This window comes from Chiloscyllium plagiosum, unplaced genomic scaffold, assembly GCF_037043375.1.
Source record: "Chiloscyllium plagiosum isolate Xiang-an unplaced genomic scaffold, Cpla_swu_hap1 HiC_scaffold_7, whole genome shotgun sequence".
NCBI lineage: Eukaryota > Metazoa > Chordata > Chondrichthyes > Orectolobiformes > Hemiscylliidae > Chiloscyllium > Chiloscyllium plagiosum.
The window spans coordinates 92,365,596-92,389,176 of NW_028270145.1; the positions used below are offsets into that span (position 1 = coordinate 92,365,596).

At 43.4% G+C, this 23,581-nt stretch overlaps 1 protein-coding gene across 4 annotated transcripts in view; it reads left to right on the forward strand.

The window, feature by feature from the left end:
• The first annotated feature begins 3,469 nt into the window (after window positions 1–3,469).
• lypd6b (LY6/PLAUR domain containing 6B) overlaps window positions 3,470–23,581 on the forward strand; it is a 192,140-nt gene continuing 172,028 nt past the window's right edge. The window contains exon 1 of one of the 4 annotated variants that reach the window (XM_043694137.2): window positions 3,470–3,629. The gene's annotated coding sequence lies outside the window, so the exon portion shown is untranslated. The other 3 variants (XM_043694136.2, XM_043694140.2, XM_087989248.1) reach the window with 3 other exon arrangements.

Genomic DNA, 23,581 nt, shown 5'->3' on the forward strand with positions numbered 1-23,581 from the left:
AGACTGCAAGAAAATAAAACTAGTGATACTCCTTTTTGGAGGTGGCAGAAATGTCCACGCATCAATGAATTTAATACACGCCGTGACATCGAACACTTCTTCCGTCGCCTCCGCCTCCGAGCTTACTTTCACAATCAGGACCCCCGCCCACCTTCCGAGGACCCCTTCGCCCACCTCCAACACACTGCATCCACCTGGACACCCCGCGCTGGCCTATTACCTGCCCTCGACCTCTTCATTTCCAACTGCTGCCGGGACATTAACTGCCTCAACCTGTCTACCCCCCTCCCCCACTCCAACCTCTCACCCTCACAACGCGCAGCCCTCCAATCCCTCTGCTCTAATCCCAACCTCACCATCAAGCCAGCGGATAAAGGGGGCGCAGTGGTAGTCTGGCGCACTGACCTCTACACTGCTGAAGCCAAACGCCAACTCCAGGACACCTCTTCCTACTGCCCACTCGACCATGACCCCACCCCCCATCACCAAACCATCATCTCCCAGACCATACAGAACCTCATCACTTCAGGAGATCTCCCACCCACAGCTTCCAACCTCATAGTCCGGGAATCCCGCACTGCCCGGTTCTTCCTCCTTCCCAAGATCCACAAGCCTGACCACCCTGGCCGACCCATTGTCTCAGCATGCTCCTGCCCCACTGAACTTATCTCTACCTACCTCGACACTGTCCTATCCTCCCTAGTCCAGGAACTCCCCACATACGTTCGGGACACCACCCACGCCCTCCACCTCCTCCAAGACTTCCGTTTCCCCGGCCCCCAACGCCTCTTCTTCACCATGGATATCCAATCCCTCTACACCTCCATCCGCCATGACCAGGGCCTCCAAGCCCTCCGTTTTTTCCTCTCCAGACGTCCCCAACAGTACCCTTCCACCGACACTCTCATTCGTTTGGCCAAACTGGTCCTCACTCTTAACAATTTCTCCTTTGAATCCTCCCACTTCCTCCAGACCAAAGGGGTAGCCATGGGCACACACATGAGCCCCAGCTATGCCTGTCTCTTTGTTGGCTATGTAGAACAGTTGATCTTCCGTAATTACACCGGCACCACTCCCCACCTCTTCCTCCGCTACATTGATGACTGCATTGGCGCCACCTCGTGCTCCCGCGAGGAGGTTGAGCAATTCATCAACTTCACCAACACATTCCACCCTGACCTTAAATTTACCTGGACCATCTCTGACACCTCCCTCCCCTTCCTGGACCTCTCCATCTCCATTAGTGAAGACCGACTTGACACTGACATTTTTTACAAACCCACCGACTCCCACAGCTACCTGGATTACACCTCTTCCCACCCTATCTCTTGCAAAAATGCCATCCCGTATTCCCAATTCCTCCGCCTTTGCCGTATCTGCTCCCAGGAGGACCAGTTCCACCACAGAACACACCAGATGGCCTCCTTCTTCAGAGACCACAATTTCCCTTCCCACATGGTTAAAGATGCCCTCCAACGCATCTCGTCCACATCCCGCACCTCTGCCCTCAGACCCCATCCCTCCAACCGTAACAAGGACATAACCCCCCTGGTGCTCACCTTCCACCCTACAAACCGCCGCATAAACCAAATCATCCGCCGACATTTCCGCCACCTCCAAAAAGACCCCACCACCAGGGATATATTTCCCTCCCCATCCCTTTCCGCCTTCCGCAAAGACCGTTCCCTCCGTGACTACCTGGTCAGGTCCACGCCCCCCTACGACTCACCCTCACATCCTGGCACTTTCCCCTGCCACCGCAGGAACTGTAAAACCTGTGCCCACACCTCCTCCCTCACCTCTATCCACCCTAAAGGAGCCTTCCATATCCATCAAAATTTTACCTGCACATCCACTAATATCATTTATTGTATCCGTTGCTCCCGATGCGGTCTCCTCTACATTGGGGAGACTGGGCGCCTCCTAGCAGAGCGCTTTAGGGAACATCTCCGAGACACCTGCACCAATCAACCAAACCGCCCCGTCGCCGAACATTTCAACTCCCCCTCCCACTCTGCCGAGGATATTGAGGTGCTGGGCCTCCTCCACTGCCGCTCCCTCACCACCAGACGCTTGGAGGAAGAATGCCTCATCTTCCGCCTCGGATCACTTCAACCCCAGGGCATCAATGTGGACTTCAACAGCTTCCTCATTTCCCCTTCCCCCACCTCATCCTAGTTTCAAACTTCCAGTCCCCTTGACTTGTCCAGACTTGTCCGACCTGCCTAGCTCCTTTTCCACCTATCCACTCCACCCTCTCCTCCCTGACCTATCACCTTCATCTCCTTCCCCACTGACCTATTGTACTCTATGCTACTCTCTCCCCACCCCCACCCTCCTCTAGCTTATCTCTCCACGCTTCAGGCTCTCTGCCTTTATTCCTGATGAAGGGCTTTTGCCCGAAACATCGATTTAGCTGAAGCTCCTCGATGCTGCCTGAACTGCTGTGCTCTTCCAGCACCATTGATCCAGAATCTGGTTTCCAGCATCTGCAGTCATTGTTTTTACCTCTACTGGCCAGTCCATCCTACAGAATGGATTTAGGTTTTGTTTTATTCTCTTGTGCAATGTAGCTAGGTCAGAATTTATCATTCATCGCTCACTGTGAGGTGGTGGTTGTGACCTGTCTTCTTGAAATTCTGCTCCTTGGAATCTGCCTCACCTGCTGTGGTTTTCCAGTGCCACACTTTTCGACTTCTCGACCTTTGGGTGTAGGACCTCTCATATTACTGTTAGGAGAGTTCCAGGACATTGGTCTTTCACAGGAGCTTCATTGGCTGGATAGCTGGTGACAAAATAATGGGTTCCATTCCCTCACCAGCTGAGGGTACCATGAAGGCCTCTGCTTCTCAACATCTCTCGTGGTAAACCACTGCCAGCCATGTCTCTGATGAGAGAGCAGCCCGATGCTGCTCTAAGGCATTGTGTTAATTATACTCTCCTGTTGGGCGCTTTCACTCAGTCTGACTACACTCCCTGTGGCTTGTTTGAAACATCCGCGTGTGATCAGCACGGATTAGAATCACTGCGGAGTTTATTTGATATTTCGATATGAACGAGAACAAATTTAGATCATGAACGCGCTTGTCCTGTGGTAATCTCTGCTCGGCCAATTTTGAATGGCTTCGGGTTGGTTCAGGATGAACACTTTACATTCTGTAAAATGTGCCTTTTGAATTTGGTCGCTGGAACAATGAATATTTTTACATTCTTCACACTCTAAACTCTGTTGTTTTATAAAAAAAAAATCTGATTGTGTTTTCTTCCATTGTTGATTATGTTTTCTTTTCCCCCGGCCTGCTCAGGAATTAATAATTTTAGCAGAATGGAGCAGGCTTGAAACAAAGTAACAGGAGGCGGGTCGTATATAAAAAAAAACAATCAAGTTTATACCCAATGCTATCAGATGCTGTATTGTGTCAGGGAGCACAAAGAAGCAACGCAGACGAGAAACGAGCAACTGAGCTGAAGTTCTCACGTTGTGGGCAGGGTGATTTTTTGGGGGGGTTGTGTGTTTCATATGCAAATACAGCAACGGGGAGAGACAGTCTTACCTGTCAGTCCCCGTTTGTGTCTGGAGCTATCAAGTGTAAGTAGAGCAAAGGGACACAACAACTGGCCTCTTCCAGGTAAAACTCCTTTCAAACGCGAGGGAAATCTCAGTGTTTTTTTGGGGGGGGGAAAGACATGCTGGTTTGGGACAATTGTTTGAAGTGCTTGGATCGATCAATCACCGTTCAAAGCTTGCAGCGTAAGTGAAGATTTCTCTGATTAGTTACAACCAGCATGTGTTTACAATGAAAGCAAGCGTGGCTTATTTTAACTTGCTGTTTTAACATTTGAAAATAAATCTGATCGCATTGATTTATGCATATATGTAAAGTTGTGTTTTGAGCAGTAAGGACCCAGCATGTAAATTAGGCGGGTTCTGTTTCAGTGGTGCTGGTGCCCCCTGATTTCAGTACGAGGTTTCCATCGGACTGCACTCTATTTAGATTATGGTTCCGGCAGGAAGAAGGGGTTAGAAATGGAAAAAGAACATGGTCGAGTCGCAGCACCTGTTAAACGTGAAACAAGTTGTTATTGTACAATGTCGAGAATGTGGTGCTGGAAAAGCACAGCAGGTCAGGCAGCAATTCCAATTTACTACACAGTATTTCAGTCTTATTAAGAATAGAAACACAAAAAATGTCACTACCTTAACATAAGCTTAATGTTTAAAATCACACATTGATCTAGACGGATTTCTGTTGTTTTAGTGGGCCACTCTGTAACTCGTACAACTAGAATGCCAGCTACAATCTTGTTGTGGAAGGATTTTCCTTACCAGAGCAGTTCATGCTGCCATCCTCTACTTCTATAACCCAGGGAGTCATAAAAACGTCATAGAGGCTTTACAATGCAGAAAGAGGCCATTCGGCCCATGTACAAGTTGTATCTGTTGACATGGTTTTTATGGAATGTTAATTTCAGATATTGTCCAACTGCATCAACATGTTCCTGAGCTTTGAATCCTGCTTTTTGATTATCTGAGAGGGAGACAGAACCAAGTTTGCGGAATGTGCACCAACCCTCTGAAGACCCCAGGAAACATTTCCTTAGAACCTCATTTACTGTATTTGACGTGGCCTCTTTTGTCACCCTGAAAGATCAGTTTTGGTTTATTGATTTGCCTTGCTATTTTCTCCTGAAATATTTTGAATTGCCAATATTTGAGGTTCTCTGTATGCTTGATTGTCAGGTTCTTGGTTTAGAATCCAATTTGAAGAGATTTGTTACAGTTAATGATGAAAGAGGTAGCTGAATGCTTGGATTGTATTGGGATTGAAGATTAATGAATGCATTTTAAAAAATAAGTTAGAGTTGAATGTCCGATGTGTAAAAAGATCAAAAGTCAAAATGTAGATATGAAGGTAAGTTGCTATCAGTGTCAAATGTGGAAATTGGTGTTTGCTAAGTTACTGCAATCATGGCAGTATCGTGGGAAATATGGTAAGTGATGGGAGGGTGAAAGCTGGATAGATGACTAGTGTTTGGACTTAGAAAGATTACGAAACAACAAAAACTCTTTTCTGTTCACTAATGGGATGTGACTGATTCTATGGCAGTATTTATTCCTATTCAAATCTTTCTTTGAGCCATCAGTGAGTTAGATTGAAGTTGTGATGAAGTAAATTACATGTGGTCCATGCAGGGAATAATAAATTGAATGGTACTCCTTCATGTGTGGATCTCATTGAACACATGTTCATGTTTCTAGTACTCAAGTAAGGAAAATAGATAACTAATGCTCTTCATATCGGAATGTTACAAGATAAATGACAACTGTTACGTAACAGTCACATTTTGCAGAGCAAGGTGTCACAAAGAGACATGAGATAAGTAATTTTATTGATGGTGGTTGAAGGATAAATGTTGACCAAGACTCAGGAAGAATGTCTTTGGCTATTATAGAGTCAAGCTGCATGGAAACAGACCCTTGGGTCCAACTAGTCCACCATGTTCCCAGACTAAACTAGTTCCGCTTGCATGCTGGACTCATATCCCTCCAACCACTTTCCTAATCATGCACTTATCCAAATGACTTTTAAATGTTGTAACTGCATCTGCATCCATCACTTCCTCTGGCAGTTCATTCCACACATGAACCACTGTCTGTGTTAAAAAGTTGCCCAGATGTACTTCTTAAATATTTCTTCTCTCACCTTAAAAATATGCACAGTGGTTTTGAACTCCCCCACCCTGGGGGGAAAAAAACCCTTGCGAGTCACCTTATCTATGCCCCTCATGATTTTATAAACCTCAATAAAGTCACCCCTCAACTTCCTATGCCTTGGTGAAAGAAGTCCCAGCCAATCGTTATAACTCAAACCTTCCATTTCTGGCAACAACCTGGTATAACTCATTTCTGAGCCCTCTCCAATTTAATAGTATCCTTTAGGAGAGCACCCAGAACTGGACATAGAACTCAGAAGAGGCCTCACGAGTGTCCTGCACAACCCAATTGTGACATCCCAACCCCTAGACTCAAAGATTGAGCAATGAAGTTAAGCATGCTTAACTTGTGTACTCCACAACTACCTGATGAAGGAGCGGCGCTCCGAAAGCTAGTGCTTCCAATTAAACCTGTTGGACATTAAAGTAGAGGCATACTCTACAAGCAACTGTCTTTTATTCTAACCTGTAATTTTGGGATGTTGATTATGGTACCAAATGTGGAAGATTGTCCATTGCACTAGCGGCAATCACAAGCGCTAAAATGCAGTTTATTAAAATGTTGATGTGAAAAAGAATGCAATTCCTATTTCTCAACCAGCAACTGTATCTCCATGTTGAAACATAATCTTTTGTTACTATAATGAACACATGTACCAAAACAACTAAGGACTGTGTAGCATGAATCTGAATAAGAGGATTCCGTAAGTGACAATTTCAAAATTGATGACATTGCATGAATCAATAGTAAATGAACAATTACCTCTACAATAAGACATAATTCCGGTATGGGAGTACATATTGTTCAATGGCAGGCATCACTTCAAATTCAACATTGACTTGATGCACTAGTGTAAGTAACGTGAGCTCATTTCAATTCTACTCAAGGAGAATCTAAAAGTATTTCAATATAGTATCACATGGTACATTCATGATGAAGGTCAGAATGTGGAGGCAGAGGACAAGGATCAGAATAAAAAGTAGGTTGGCTATAGAACTGAAAACAGAAAGTCAGATGTTAAGTGTACCATTCCAGACAAACAAAGATGGGATGTGATTATCCACAAGGATCAATGCTGGAATCACTGTTCACAGTTTAATGAATGACTTGGAGTTGGAGGTACAGTTGCAAAATTTGCAGATGTTGGGTGTATAGATTCATAAAAGTCTAAAGCACAGAAAAAGGCCTTTGGTTCACTGGTAAAAACCAAACATCTAACTATTTTGACACCATTTTCCAGCACTTGGCCAAGATATTATAAAAGAAAATTTTATGAAGAACTATTAAAAATATGGAATGTGCTACCATAAGGATTAATTAATGCATCAGTTCATTTAAAGGGATGCATATAAGGGCCAAAAGCTTAGAAAAATTGGAATTAAATGTAAAGGGATAGGTGAAGGCTCATGTACAGTGCAAATACTGGCATTAATCAAACGGTCTATTTTAAACTGTGCATTTCAGCTGAAATATCGTCTAACCTTTGCTGTGTCCAGTGCAATAACTCCATCTTGGACCTGAATTTTCATGCGGATGGAACTGTTTAGCCAAAATGGTGCGAGTTCTAATTTTGGAACTTGACACCCAGCTTTTTCACTGAGATGGAAGCAGGGATGGACTGTAGTTTACTCATCCTCTACATCACAGAGGCAGTTGCCTTCAAACAGATCTATTTTTTTGAAAGTGGAATGGCCATAAAGAGAGTCATGGCTTTAGACCTTGAAAGAATGGTCTAAACTGCTGGAGTTAAATGGTGAGGTAGGGGCCTCCTTCGCAATACATTTGGGATTGGTAAGAGTGGACATGAATGTTTATAAAAAGTAGATAAGTTCTGTGTAATTGTTAATCTTTTGAGCTATTCAAACCTAATTTCCCTTCACTTTTAAGAAGTCTGCAATTTAAATTAAAACTGCACTTACATTTTTACTCTCTCAACTGACATAAGCCAGGAGGTATCACCATAACACCTGTGTTGCCTGACTGATTCCATAACCTGTTGTTATCAGAGTGATGTGCCCATCGGTTCATTGATTGACAACTCCAATTTGTTATGACACCTTTGTGTGGCACTGAATACAAAAGTTTTAAAAAAAAAGGTTTAAATACGTGAATTAAACATTTTACACAGTTTCAAATTGTCGAAAGAACTTAAATCTATTGCGTGTGTTTATAGGAAAGAGTTTTTTTTCTACATTACTCATAAACTTTATTTCAACTCAGCATATCTCCTGAGCTCTGGCCATATTTGACAGTGTGTGCATTGTCATGGAGATGGTATAGACAAAGGGTGGATGGGGATCATGCGTTGGCATGGAGGTGACATGTAAGGGATGGGGAAAATGACATAAGTTGACACAGGATGGATGTGGGATATCGGTTGGCATGGATAGGGCGTATGGAGGGAGAGGGCTAAAGGGCTTTTTTAAAATTAGAACTGGGACAAAGGATCACCAGAAGTGGCATTTTACATGACCCATCTCCACACTTGGCAGCCTCTGTAGCTCCTTTTGCATTGTTTCCAGGGTGGGTGGTTTCAATTCCTGTTAACACCCGTCTTCTCCAGAATGGCAGTCTGACTTTCTGGGACAGTTTCCATGGAATTGTGGTCTGCAGCATTGTGACTTTCTCTGACTCTTCACTCCAGGATCGAGGGTGGCATTATATTTCTGAATATCAAATTGGCTCAGGTTTGCTATCTATTGTGATGGAGATGTCCAATCCCATCATCCATTTGGCCGTTTTGGTAAGCATTCAGCCTTATTTTTTACACTCCTGCTGGGTTTCACAAGAATTGAGTACTGTATGACAGTTCTCATGGTGTTTTCTCTCCTCCTGTCACATACAACACCCTGCATGTGCCATACTTGACTGAGTCTAAATGGTCATGATTTGGAGATGCCGGTGTTGGACTGGGGTGTACAAATTTAAAAATCACACAACACCAGGTTATAGTCCAACAGGTTTAATTGGAAGCACACTAGCTTTCGGAGCGAAAGCTAGTGTGCTTCCAATTAAACCTGTTGGACTATAACCTGGTGTTGTGTGATTTTTAACTTTGAGTCTAAATGGGTTGGCAATGGATATTCATTCCATTCTATTGCTTTTGCCAACATCTTAACTCTGTCTTTTACTTCCTGCCCATGGTATTTAACATGTGGGTAACCTTGTGCAGTAGTTTCACTAAATTGCAGTCTCATTCTAAGATTAGCTTAGCTGCCACTGAAATGCCTTTCTACACTTTGAATGGAGCCTGATCTGGTCTCCCAGCTTCTCCTAATCTCTATCACCATTACTCTGTATCTAGCCTCTTATCTACTTCTATATGGGTGGCACTTTGGAATGAAAAGTAATGTTAAAAGTACTATATATAAATGATTGTACTATAAATCCAATCCTTTCCAGCAAGCTTCTATTATAGTTAACCCTTGTTTAAATAATAGTTGAGTTTCCAGGTTTTACCATTAACTGCTTTTTACCAATTTACTTACAGCACATATTTGTTCAAGCTATGAAGTTTAACCACTAGTTAATGATTCACTGTTTAAGAAGTAGTTCCTGATTAAAAGGAATCACAACTGTTACCAACTACTTTACTTGATTGCTCAACCTCTAAGAATCCAGTCCATTTACACTGAGGTATTCTTTCTTCTTTATCAGCACTTGGCCAGTAATTACTACATTCTGGCTTTCTGTCATCTGGAAAATGAATCTTGCTTTCTAGCACAACCTTCATTTCATTGAGAAAATAGTGAAATATTTGCTGAATTTAACAGTAGTATTAATGCAGTGATGCAATGAGTCTCACCACTGTAAAGTGATTTGAACAACAAAATAACTTTCAGTTTATCAAATTCTCTGGACATGTTTAAAGGCACAGTTTCCAGCACAGTAAGTTTGAAACATTATTAATACTGTTATATTGACAGAAGCCAATCCGAGCACAGCAAGATTCAATATACAGTAAGATTCAATAGACAGCAAATTAGCTGAAATATACTCTTCGCACCCTAGGCCAGAACATTAAGAGAGCTCTGTTTCTCTTGAAACACTTCCTTGACTTACTAATAATGCCAGAAGTGTTTTGCTTGCAACTGAAAAGGCACTCATTCTTCTGAGTTAGTGTCTTCTCTTGAAGACAGAATTCCTGGCAAGGTAGCACTCCCTCAGTACTATATTCAAGTGCTGGCCATGGTCAAGAATACGGAGCATGCCACCAAAAGAGCCAAGCTGACATTTTGGCAGCCTTCTACATTTGTGAGTTTAATGCTTTTGGGTAGCCACTGCTGTTTGTTGTTGGCATTTCTCTCCCTTTCAAGATTTCTTTAAGGTGATTATATGAATAGGAAAGGATGAGAGGAATATGGACCAATTGCAGGCAAATGGGACTAGGTTGGGAAACCTGGTATGGACAAATTGGACTGAGGATCTATTTCAGTGTTGTATGACTCAATGATTTCTAAACTTTCAGTTTGGCTGAAGGAGGAGGGCATGTTTTACATAAAAGTTATGTTCCTGACAAAGGAATGAAGGTTTGCAATTAAGTTCTCAGAATCTTTAAAGGTGGGCCACACTTCCCAGTGACAAGTGTTGGGAAACTTTTCAGTATGCATATTGTGCTGTTTGGAAGATCAGCTCACCAGAATTAAGTTTCCCTTTCCCAAATAAGTTCTCCATGAGTGACCAGTATTAGTCTTCTGATTCCCAGCTACACATAAGGGGTGTGCTGCAAGCACATGATACTCGCAAGACTTTGGAGTGTGTGGCTATTACTTCTTTTGTCAGTGCTGTGTGACAATTGAAACTGGGTGACAGTGGTCTAAGTTGTACTCTAGGATGAGGATGACTGAGAGAAGGAGGCTGCTATGTAATAGACATGGGTGAAGGAGGTTGGGAAGGGTGGACATTTGTCAGACTATAGGATGCAGCCTGGTTATGGAATGCTGGAAGGACCCGAATATTTAGATAATGCCTCTAATTTCAGAATCCAAGTGATGCTGCTGGCATTGCAGGGAATGAATGCCAGTCTGGTGCTTTAAAATATGGCAACAGGAACCTGTAAGGTAACAGTGGAGTTATCGGCTTACTGTTTGTCACTGTTGCAAGGTTATCTGAGGTACCTGTGCATAATAAGCTGAGAATTGTGGGACTGCAACAGAGAAATCAACCTGCCCCGGGGCAGAAATGAATTTCACTTCCATTCCAGAGCCGAATGTGGCCTGCAAAGTGGAAGATTCCACATGGTTGTTATGTTTGGACTCTACTAACTAACCTAGCAGAACAGATTAAAGTGGTGAGCTTGGGAAGTTGAATTTACTATTTCTAGTGTGGCAGCAAGTGCTATATTTTATATATCACTGGCAAATGTGCATCTGAATCTGATTTTTGAATGTTTTCCATGTAAATCTGTACAGAATGAAATAGTATGAGTTAATTATAGCACAGGGCTTCAAGGATAATGTAATTCAAGGACAATGGAATACAGTTTTATCCTCTGACCTGTAAGAACTAAGGTTCAATCCAGCTTATTGGTCTGAAAGTTGTTTCTCTTTATTGACAGTATGGTCAATTGCCATCTGGGTGTTGATGACCTGAGGTGTTCAGTCTAAAAATGTAATTTGGCTCTGATTTGATAGTCTCACTTGGGAAAATAACATTGGCAGCTGGAGTGAGAATTTAAAATATTTACACTGTTGCTTTTCTGCTGTTTGGACTGAGTCAGTTTTTGAGATACATTGAGATGGACGTTGCACTCTCCACCTTGTTCGGCAGAATTTTCCAAGGAGAGGCCATCTCACTGTCAATAGCCCTTTGTCACGAAAGAAAGGAGCTCCACATTTCAGCAGCAGATTCCAATCAGAGTTCCTTCAGAAATGTGGAGCTGTGTTTCCGATGTCAGGTCTGTCAGGTGCCATACTTTGAAACCCAAAAGTCTTGAGAGCCATTCTGGCAGCTGTTGTCAGAGCATAAGTGCAGAACATCCTTATGGAGAACAGGTAGGAAAAGTGGAGTTGAGACCTGGAAGAGATCAACCACGAAGACATTAAATGACAGTACAGTCTTGGGGGAGGGGGGCTGAACTCCCTACTCCTGCCCCTAGTTCTTATGCTTTTGTGTTAAGTTGCTGGTAGAGGTGAATAGAGTGGCTGCTGAGTAGGATACTGTCAGGTCTGGTGGTAGGGGAAGGAGGCTTGGGGACCTTGGAGAGAGTAGACGTGGAGCAGATGTTTCCACTAGTAGGTGAGACTAGGACCCAAAGGTAAAAACAATGACTGCAGATGCTGGAAACCAGATTGTGGATTAGTGGTGCTGGAAGAGCACACAGCAGTTCAGGCAGCATCCGAAGAGCAGTATAATCGACGTTTCGGGCAAAAGCCCTTCATTAGGAATAAAGGCAGAGAGCCTGAAGGGTGGAGAGATAAGCTAGAAGGCACAGCTTCAGAGTGAAGGGAAGAATCTTTAGAATTGAGATGAAGAGGAATTTCTTCAGACAATGAACCTATGGAATTCAGTGTTCCAAAATGCTGTGGAGCCAAGTCACTGAGTGTATTTAAGGCGGAGATAGATGGATTCTTGATTAGTAAGTGGATCATGAGTTACAGGGAGAAGACAGGAGAATGGGGTTGATAAACATATCAGCTATGGGTCAAATGAAGGGACAGATCTGATGGGCCTAATGGCCTAATTCTGCTGCTATATCTTAGAGATGGAGAGAGCTATGAGTATCTGATCCTGGGGATGTTAGGTCAGAGACTGGGAGATGTAAGCTGTCTGGCGGTTTGTGAGATATGTTTGGGGACTGTTGATTAGTAACTCAGGAGTTGGACGATTTATTTAACTCTTCAAATTAATTTCATCAGAACCCTCCAAACTCTCTGATTTTAAATCCAGATTTTTGGAGAGTTCCAGGCGTATGGGTATTGTCTAATGAAACCTTAAATTTCCCAGACAATTTCTTTGGAGTCTGCTACAGTGGGGATTCTACACTTTTCCCCAGCATTCTTCTGACAAATGCTGAAGTAACAACCTTCTAGCTAGCAGAGAATCGGGGCCATGTTACATAACCTGACACATGGGGGAAGAAGAAGTTGCTGTTCCATGTTTGAATTCATGTTTCCCATCAGTCGGGGCACACAAATAAGTCAATGTTATATTCTGTCTCTCACCTGTGTTGAAAATTATGTTCCACATCCAAAATGCCTATCCTGATTTTAAGGTTGTGAGGCTGGATATTTCTGTATTCAGGCCTAACTTGGATATGGCAGAGGCTAGCAGGAGGTAAATTTATTTGAAGCTCGCTTGTAAACCAGTTTTACAACTTAGTGACTTTACTGCCCCATTATTGGCCAGCACAGCTGTGTTATGTTTGCCCAATGCTGTTTAAAGAGCTTTGATGGTGACCTTTGTGTAAAATTGAGGGCATCAAATGAAATAGATGGCACAGTATCCTGACCCTTTTGCAATGTTTAACTTTCTTGGAAATATGAATTAAGGTTTGATTAGTTTTCAAACTCACAATAGATAGTGTGAGTATTTCTGCAGAGATATTAATCTGAATCATGACTCCAGATATTCGTTGGTGCTCGCTGTTTACTGCTAAATAAGTTTGAGAATTTGAATTTAGTTTAAAGGGAACTGTTGGACAGTTTAAAAAACACAAAGCCCCTTTCCCTTGGTGTTGTGTGAGTCAAGGTTGACTCTTACCTGCTGTTTGATGTGACTGAGCAGGCATGTTGGGTATATCAAGCCATTGTAAAGAACGGTGCACAGATTGTGATATTTTGAGAAGAAAGCTCACAACTATCACCTCGAGCGTATCAAGTCTTCATGGCAACACGCCTGTCCTGAAAGTTTTTAAAGAAGTTTCACAACTGCAGAAACAGAAGCTCTCTCACCAATTATATTTCAACTGACACTCCAGATGTAAACTGATGCAAGGATTATGTGACATTTGTAATGATTGTAACAATTGTTTCGCCCTCTATCACCTTCACAAATTGTTTTCCTTCTCAGTGGCTTTCCATTTAACAAAAGGAGATGCAACATGTATTCATACATTCACCCTCTCACTTACCAATGTCCAAGGCCTCAGACTCCTAGATAAATCAACTATTTATTTGTCTTTCTCATGTTGCAGTATACTGTATCTTTGCAGTTGATGATGTGGATTCGCTGTGTTGGAGAGACCAGAGGCAGGTTGTTTTGCAGAACCTGTACATTCTGTTCACAAGTACGATCTTGACATCTTGTTGCTCACCATTTCAATTATGTGCACATCTCTGACTCTCTTTGTGTTTGGCCTTCTACATTGTCCTGATAAAGCTCAACCCAAGTTTGAGGAAAAGAGTCTTCTCTTTTGACCAGTTACTTTAAAGCCTTTTAGCCCTATTATTATAAATTTTTACCAGCTTTTTTTTTCTCTCTGACCATGTGGGATGGGTGTACCTGTATTTCCAGTTATTGGGATGGAAAAAGACTTGGTGTGGTCTGTACCTTTAGAGACAATGTACCTTTACTTTGACGAGATGGCCCATTTTGCCAGTTTGAAGTCTCTTTCCCTTTAGCATACTTACATATTCGCTCAGTGGTTCAACCATGTCATGGATTTCTTACATTTGCCTCTTTTATTGTTACCTACGTATATCACTGCTGCTCGTTAATCATTTCCTGCAATTCTCCTGATACCATTATATGTCTGGTCCTGCATGTATTCTTGATGTCATTTTCCCTGTTTTAAGTTTTCGCTTTTGTCTTGCATAGTTTTATCCGTAATGCCATTCTGAGGTAGAATTTGTACCTGAAATGCCAATTAGTTTGTTTCCCTGACAGATACAGCCTGACCTGTAAAACGTTTGCCTAATTTCTGCCTTACTTTAAAAAATATTTAGCCGAGTTCACTTGACTGCATTAACAATACTTGCCTGATTTGACAATGCCAAAACTTGTGTGTGCCACATTCTGGTTTTCCTAATTCTATGAGAAAGTGAGGACTGCAGATGCTGGAGATCAGAGCTTAAAAATGTGTTGCTGAAAAAGCGCAGCAGGTCAGGCAGCTTCAAAGGAGAAGGAGAATCGACGTTTCGGGCATAAAGAAGGGCTTATGCCCGAAACGTCGATTCTCCTTCTCCTTTGATGCTGCCTGACCTGCTGCACTTTTCCAGCAACACATTTTTAATTTCCTAATTCTATTCCCAGTTCTAATCACACCAGCTTCTGAGCAAATTTCACCTACAGTGTTTGTTGTCTCAGTGTTTGCATAAAATGATTTCCCACGGTGCAGAGCAGTTTCTGAAGTGTTTTTTGCTTTAGACAAAAGAGACAAAGTCTTACTTTCCAATTTGATGTCGGTGGCGAGGACCTGCTTTTTGTTATAGCCATAAGGCCTGGCTCATGAACATGCAGCATACTGCCAGTGTCATAGAGTCATAGAGATGTACAGCATAGAAACAGACCCTTTGGTCCAACCTGTCCATGCCGGCCAGATATCCCAACCCAATCTAGTCCCACCTGTCAGCACCCAGTCCATATCCCTCCAAACCCTTCCTATTCATATACCCATCCAAATGCCTCTTAAATGTTGCAATTGTACAAGCCTCCGCCACATCCTCTGACAGCTCATTCCATACATGTACCACCCTCTGCATGAAAACGTTGCTCCTTAGGTCTCTTTTATATCTTTCCCCTCTCGCCCTAAACCTATAGTTCTGGACTTCCCGACACCAGGGAAAAGACTATGTCTATTTATCCTATCCATGCCCCTCATAATTTTGTAAACCTCTATAAGGTCACCTCTCAGCCTCCAACGCTCCCAGGAAAACAGCCCCAGCCTGAACAGCCTCTCCCTATAGCTCAAATCATCCAACCCTGGCAACATCCTTGTAAATCTTTTCTGAACCCTTTCAAGTTTCACAACATCTTTCCGATAGGAAGGAGACCAGAATTGCACACAATATTCCAACAGTGGCCTAACCAATGTCCTGTACAGCCCCGACATGACCTCCCAACTCCTGTACTCAATACTCTGACCAATAAAGGAAAGTATACCAAATGCCTTCTTCACTATCCTATCTCCCTGCGACTTCACTTTCAAGGAGCTATGAAACTGCACTCCAAGGTCTCTTTGTTCAGCAACACTCCCCAGGACCTTACCATTAAGTGTATAAGTCCTGCTAAAATTTGCTTTCCCAAAATGCAGCACCTCGCATTTATCTGAATTAAACTCCATCTGCCACTTCTCACCCATTGGCCCATCTGGTCCAGATCCTGTTGTAATCTGAGGTAACCCTCTTCGCTGTCCACTACACCTCCAATTTTGGTGTCATATGCAAACTTAACTGTACCTCTTATGCTCACATCCAAATCATTTACGTAAATGACAAAAAGTAGAGGACCCAGCACCGATCCTTGTGGCACTCCACTGGTCACAGGCCTCCAGTCTGAAAAACAATACTCCACCACCACCCTCTGTCTTCTACCTTTGAGCCAGTTCTGTATCCAAATGGCTAGTTCTCCCTGTATTCCGTGAGATCTTGCCTTGCTAATCAGTCTCCCATGGGGAACCTTGTCGAACGCCTTACTGAAGTCCATATGGATCACATCTACTGCTCTGCCCTCATCAATCTTCTTTGTTACTTCTTCAAAAAACTCAATCACATTTGTGAGACATGATTTCCCACGCACAAAGCCATGTTGACTATCCCGAATCAGTCCTTGCCTTTCCAAATACATGTACATCCTGTCCTTCAGGATTCCCTCCAACAACTTGCCCACCACTGAGGTTGTCAAATGTTTGCATCGCACTAGCTCATTGGGTATAGGAGGATGGGAAACCATCCAGCTACCACATCCAGCCAATCACATTTTGGGCCTTAAAATTGAAGCAGTGCTCGATATTTGTTAACAGGTCCAATTAGAATATTATAACTAGGCTATTGCCGATAATGGACACATATCTAGAATGCCCATGTCTTCACTAGAGGTTAGAAATATGAGAGGGGATCTGAGTGAAACGTATAAAATCTAACAGGGCGGGACAACCTAGTTGCAGGAAGGACATTTTCCCTGGCTGGGAGTTTAGAACCAGGAGTCATTGTTGTAGGATGTGGAGTAGGCATTAAAGACTGAGAAGAGGAAACATTTCTTCCCTTAAAGGGTAGTGAACCTGAGTAATTCTTTGACCATAGAAGGCTGTGGAGGCCAAATCATTAAATGTATTCAAGAAAAAGTTAGAAAAATTTCTAGATTGTAAAGGCATTGAGGTTTTGGGAGAGAACAGGAATATGAAATTGAGCAATATGAGGATGAGCCATGGTGATATTGAACTACAGAGCAATCTGAAAAGGCTGAATGTTCTACTCCTGCCTCTAGTTTCTATGTTTATATATTTCTAAGACCATGACAAAATTGCTAGTGGCTAAACCTGGAACGGGATGTTGCCTTGTACTTTCAGGGCAGAAGGAGTGTGTGCTGCTGTAGACCCATACACTGAAAACTATGGGCAAACTAAGTGGAGCTCAGAATACCTGAAACCATGCTGTATGGTAATTTACTCCAGAATAATTGTGGTTTACAAATGTTATATACTCCAGATAAAACTTGGTTTAAAATAACCTGATTTATAAAAATGCACCAGATGTAGATTTAATTATGTTTCTCACAAGTACCCTTTTATTATAAACACTCTGCTACTGCAATATCATCTCCATTTCATCAATGTCTTAGGAACAGCACAATCTCTTGATTGTAAGTATTAATCTTTGTGGGTAAATAACCAAACCATATTTGGAGAGGGTGGAACACTTTCATTTGTAAACTTTTGAGGCTCTATCATTATGATTTGATTTCAAATCTGAGTTGGTTGCAGCACCTGGAGACAGAAGTATGTTGCAGATGTCATTTGTGAAGTATGCATACACACAAACCCAACATGAGTCTTTCTTTGCCAAGGTTGTCCTGTTGTGATTTATGATCTGCTCAGTAAACTCTTATCCAAGTCCCATTAGTACAGGCAGGAACCAATATGAGCCCCAACATGAAATTGGACCCAGCACCTATGCAAACAAGAAGCAAATTGTAGATTCTGCTTAGATACCTTAGCATATAATTTTGATATGCCCTCTGCTAGTTATAGAAGCACAAGATAACTTATCTCCTTTGGAGTGAAAGATAACTTAGTGTTGTGAAATGCTTCAATGCTCAGATTGCTAATGCTGCACTGTCACCTTCTGAAAAATGTTGATTGAGAAAAGAAAGCTTTGAAGATTTGCACCTTTCTCTCATTAACCATCGTTATATGTAGACATTATTAACATTTTACAACAAAACTCACCAAGGTTACAGCCACAGGACAACTGTACCATCAGGTCAAAGCAGTTTTATACTGTGATAAGTTTCCGCTAATAATGTGTTTGCAGATTGTGGATTTGTTCATGAGGACCATCAAAATATTTTTAAAAGTCTGCAATCATTAAAAAATTTGGTATTAAACTGTTCTGTAAGCTGATTACTTTCAATAGATATTAAGAAATGCAGAGTAGCTGCTAACTTGTTAAAATATATTTTTGATACTGATATTCAGGTGACTTTCTACCCCACATTGCTTGAGTTTCTGAGGATTGCATTCGGAATTGTTATGTCTTCATTCCTCAGCCTCTGCTGCATCTGCTCCTAGGAGGACCAATTTCACCATAGACATAACAGATGGCCTACTTCTTTAAGGACTGCAATTTTCCCTCCCGTGTGGTCAATGATGCCCTCCAGCACATCTCCTCCATTTCCCATATCTCCACCTTCCACCTCATCAACCTCTGGATACAACGCATCATCCTCTGCCATTTCTGCCACACACAAACAGACCCCATCACCAGAAATATATTTCCCTCCCCTCCCCTATCTGCATTCCGCAGAGACCATTCCCTCCGTGACTCCCTTGTTAGGCCCATGCCCCACACCAACCCACTCTCCAATCCTGGCATCTGCCACTGCAATGCCACTGCATGAGGTTTATAAAACCTGCGCCCACACTTCCCCCCTAACCTCCATCCAAGGCCCCAAATGATCCTTCCACATCCGGCAGAAATTTTCTTATGCCTCCATACATGCCAATAAACTGTGTCCGTTGCTCCCGATGTGGTCTCCTTTACATTGGGGAGACAGGACGCCAACATGTGGAATGTTTCAGAAATCATCTGTGGGACACACGCACTAAACCACCCCAGCGCCCTGTGGCCAAACACTTCAACTCCCCCTCACACTCTGCCAAGGACATGCAAATCCTGGGCCTCCTCCACTGCCAGATCCTAGCCACCTCATGCCTGGAGGAAAAATGCCTCAGCTTCCGCTTTGGGACCCTCCAACTACATGGAATCAATGTGGATTTCACCAGTTTCCTCAGCTCCCCTCCCCCACCTTATCTCAGATCCAACCATCCAACTCGGCCACACCCTCTTGAACTGTCCTACCAGTCCATCTTCTTTCCCACCTATCCGCTCCACCCTCTGCTCCAACCTATCAACATCATCCCCCACCTTCATTTACCTATTGTATTCCCAGCTGCCTTCGCCCCAGCCCCACATCCCTTTCATTTATCTCTCTGCCCCCTTGGGCATTCCCCATATTCCTGATGAAGAGCTTATGCTTGAAATGTCAATTTTCCTACTCCTTGCTTGCTGCCTGACTGGCTGTGCTTTTTCCACATCACACTTTTTGACTCTGATCTCCAGCATCTGCAATCCTCACTTTCTCTGAGTTTCACAGAGAGTTTCTCTCCATGGGAAGTTTTTCACATGATTACCCCAGATTTGCCTCATTAATTACCTACCACGTACCAATCGTGTCCCTCTCATCTGATGTTCACCCAATTCTCCCATTCACCACAGCCAACAGTACTCGCTACTGCTGGGATATCCCAGGATTCCTGGCACCAGAGCCATCGTAGAACCCCAGTTGTGCATTCGATCAATTCATGGGGATCTGGAGCTGGCTTGTGCTGTGCACAAAGTGTGCCACAGCAGCCACAAAGCAACCCTTCTCAAGGCACATAGTTTCCTTATACACACAACTGCACATTCTTATCTCAGTTGATGTTTGACACTGGGCCACACAGTTCATCTGTCCTTCAACACATCCCATCTTACATGCCATTCTAAATCACTACTACTCCGTCCCCAGTGCCCACTGCCTTATCGTTATGTAAGGTGGGACCAGTGCATGCAGGGAAGCTTTTAATAGCATCAAAACATTCACTTTTATTTACTAATGCTCAAAGCGAGTAGAAATTCAATAGATAGAAGCTGCATTTGTCTCTTGGAATAGTAAGGACCTTCTTGTGCATTGAACACCAACAATTTTACAGTTGGTAAGTGATCTCTGCATCCTGGGACATTATCATAAATCAGATTATTTTACATTATGTTTTATTTGGCATATTTAATAGTTGTAAACCAGACTTATTCTAGAATAAATTACCATAAAGCATGGCTTCAGGTATTCCGAGCTCCACTCAGTTTGCCCATAGTTTTCAGTGTACGGGCAGAGAGCAGCATCCACTCCCTCTGCCCTGAAAAAAGTACAAGGCAATTCCAGGTTTAGCCACTAGCAATTTTGTCATGGTCTTAGAAATATATAAACATAGAAACTAGAAGCAGGAGTAGAACATTCAGCCCTTTGAGCCTGCCCTGCAATTCAATCTAATCATCCTCGTATTGCTCAATTTCATACTCCTGTTCCATCCCGAAACCTCAATGCTTTTATAATCGAGAAATTTACTGGAGCTGGCTAACATTAGGTGCTGTCTGGCTTGTTTTAGCCTGACTCTGCACCACTCTGCCATGCTGGAGGTGATACCCCTCCGTTCAATAATCTCATCCTCCTCTGTGGAAGGCTGCCCCTGCTCTCCCAGTTCATCAGCCTTCATCATATCCCTCTTTGGCTGTTCCAGCTGAGCAGAGCACAGCAGGCTGGGATTATGTGACACGTTCTGATTGCAGTCTGCTGCAAAGCCACCCTCAGACTGATAGAAGCAGTAGGCTTATAAATGTTCTACCATGGGCCTGCTGAAGATAAGTGCAGCTCATTCTATGTTCAGTGTCAATTAGGGAGTTGCATAGTGGTTTCATTAGTCATTCTTGCAGTGGGTAGCCCTCAACTCTCAGCAACCAGCACTACAGGGGTTTGGCCCCTCAAATTCAGCAGCAACGTGAGAGCTCTCATGTATATTGGCATCATGGCAGCTGTCAGGTTATTTGTCATGGATTTCTAAGATGTGATACCAGTGATTGCAGATGAGTTGCACATTGCTGGAACAGAGCCCTTTCTATTGACGAACTCAACTGCTTTGTGATGTGGGTTGAGAGTGTATTGCTGCAAAAGCACAGCAGGTCAGGCAGTGTCCGAGGAGCAGGAAGATCAATGTTTTGGGCCAGAGACCTTCTTCAGGAATTCCTGCTCCTCGGATGTTGCCTCACCTGCTGTGCTTTTCCAACAACACACTCTCAACTCTGATCTCCAGCATCTGCAGACCTCACTATCTCCTGCTTTTGGATGTGATCCTCTCAGCATGACTCATGTACAATTTGTAGTGCCCTGCAGCTAGTGGAAGCCTGTCATGTTGCCGAATCCTATTTGCTAGGCGGCAGCACTGACTTTGTCATGGAAATGAGGAGGGGGGGCATGGTGGCTCAGTGGTTAGCACTGCTGCCATACAGTGCCAGGGACTGGGGTTTGATTCCAGCCTCAGGCAACTGTGTGTAGTTTGCACATTCTCCCCGTGTCTTGTAGGTTTCCTTTGGATGCTCTGGTTTCCTTCAAAGATGTGCATGTTAGGTGGATTGGCCATGCTAAACTGCCCATAGTATCCAGGGTTGTGCAGGCTACGTGGATTAACCATGGGAAATGCAGAGTTATGGGGATAGGGTGGAGGGATTTGTGTCTGTATTGGATGTTCTTTGGAAGATCATTGTGGACTCGATGGGTTGATTGGCCTGCTTCCACACTTTAGGCATTCTATTCTATGAAATGATCTGACACAAATGGTGTCAGAAACAGTCTTGATACATTTGTGGATCATTAACTGAGAGATCTCACACAGGGCCCCAGTGGCTCCTTGGATGAATCACGCTGCATAAAAGTTCAACATGGCCACTAGAATAGAATGGCCACCCACTCCTTCAGGTGGCAGGTCAGCACAGGTCAGTGACACTGTCCCTGAACATCCACATCCGGTGGCAGGACAGTGCCTCACTTGGCTGGAGGAACTGGCACTGAGCACAAAAGACTTTTACCTCCTGCACAACCTGAAGGGATCTTTAGCTGTGACCTCTTCATGTGAAGGTTGTTCAACATCTGCTGGGTGTTCCTGGGCTTGCCGGTGCTAGTGTTCCTCCTCCAACTCTTGCGCCTACAACAAGAACCTTGCTATGATGGGATCTATCAGTCACACTTAGATTGAAGAAAAACAGAAATTGCTGGAAAAGGTCAGCAGAAATCAGAGTTAACCTTTCAGGGTGAGTGATGCTTCCTCAGAACTGCTCTGCAGAACGGTCATTCGACTGAAAAATTAACTTTGATTTCTCTACACCATTGCTGCCAGACCTGCTGAGCTTTTCCAGCAATTTCTGTTTGTGTTTCTGATTTACAGCAACCACCGTTCTTTCAGTTTTACACTTACAATGAACCTGTGTAGGGAGTAGACAAGACAGAACAGGTTCTTTGCAATGTGAGCAGTCAGCATTTGCATCCCTTACAAATGATAGATTTGCATACTCCTCTATACAGTGGGACGTGGAGCATTTCAACAAGGAGTGCCATGGAATGAGTCTACTTGGAGTCTTTTTGGAATTTGACCTTTTTTCATGAATGTAATCTTGGACATGACACAAAGAGACAGTAGGAAATTGTAAGTGCTGCTGAGTGTTGAACCTTTCTCTTCCAGCCTCACATCTCCCACAAAAGTCACCATTGCATTTTGGAGAATCTTGCATTATACTTACAGTTCAGGTGGAGAAGGAATCAGTACCAGATCCATACGCAGCCTATGAGGTCTTGTATTATGTTTGTGCTTTGTGACCTGCAGGTGTATGTTTTAAAGACGCCCCTGATGACTTCTGCTTCACAGAGATGTCCATCTGCAATGTGTAGGAAACAGCGACATGGCTAACATTGCTTGTAACCAGTGTTTGCATCCCATACAATTGGAGACTGCACGCAAGATAAAACAATTACAAATGACTTCAAGCTGCACGCTCAAAGATGCCTGCTTGATGTACATGCCCCTTGAAGAGCTTCACGTTGCTCAGAGGGGTGCCATGTTTTCAGACAGCAGACTGACACTGACTCCACCCAATCTGATGGTGGCCACAGTCATTTTCCGTCACCTTAAAGGGAGACTCTAATTCTCATCCTTAACCCCCGAGCCCCTACACTACAGTTTGTTCATACCCACCATTGTGCTGCACACTACACCCCCTCCCTCTATGAGGCCAGGTGATGGTGACTATCTATGACCATCCTTATCCCTCACAGCATCACATCATGTCCCATGCAGCACTGGCCTTCCTCCTTCTATGATGAATTCCCTCCATTCCAATCATTTTCTTTGTTCCCTCTGTATCCAAGGTTCCTGCCTCCAATCCCCAGGATTGAAGCTTATCCCACCTCCCACTGCTACAGTGCCCCTGACACCCTTCCCATTCCTGATGTTCATTCTGCTGATGTCCAGGATTGGCCATGACTGACTTGGATAGACAGCCCCAACTGGTAAGTGACCAGACATGTGACCTATGTGTATTTCTTGGACTATACTGGAACTATAGCACTGATCTTGGCCCAGTCCTTAGACTGGGACTGTCTGACCCTGAGTGCTACAAGTGG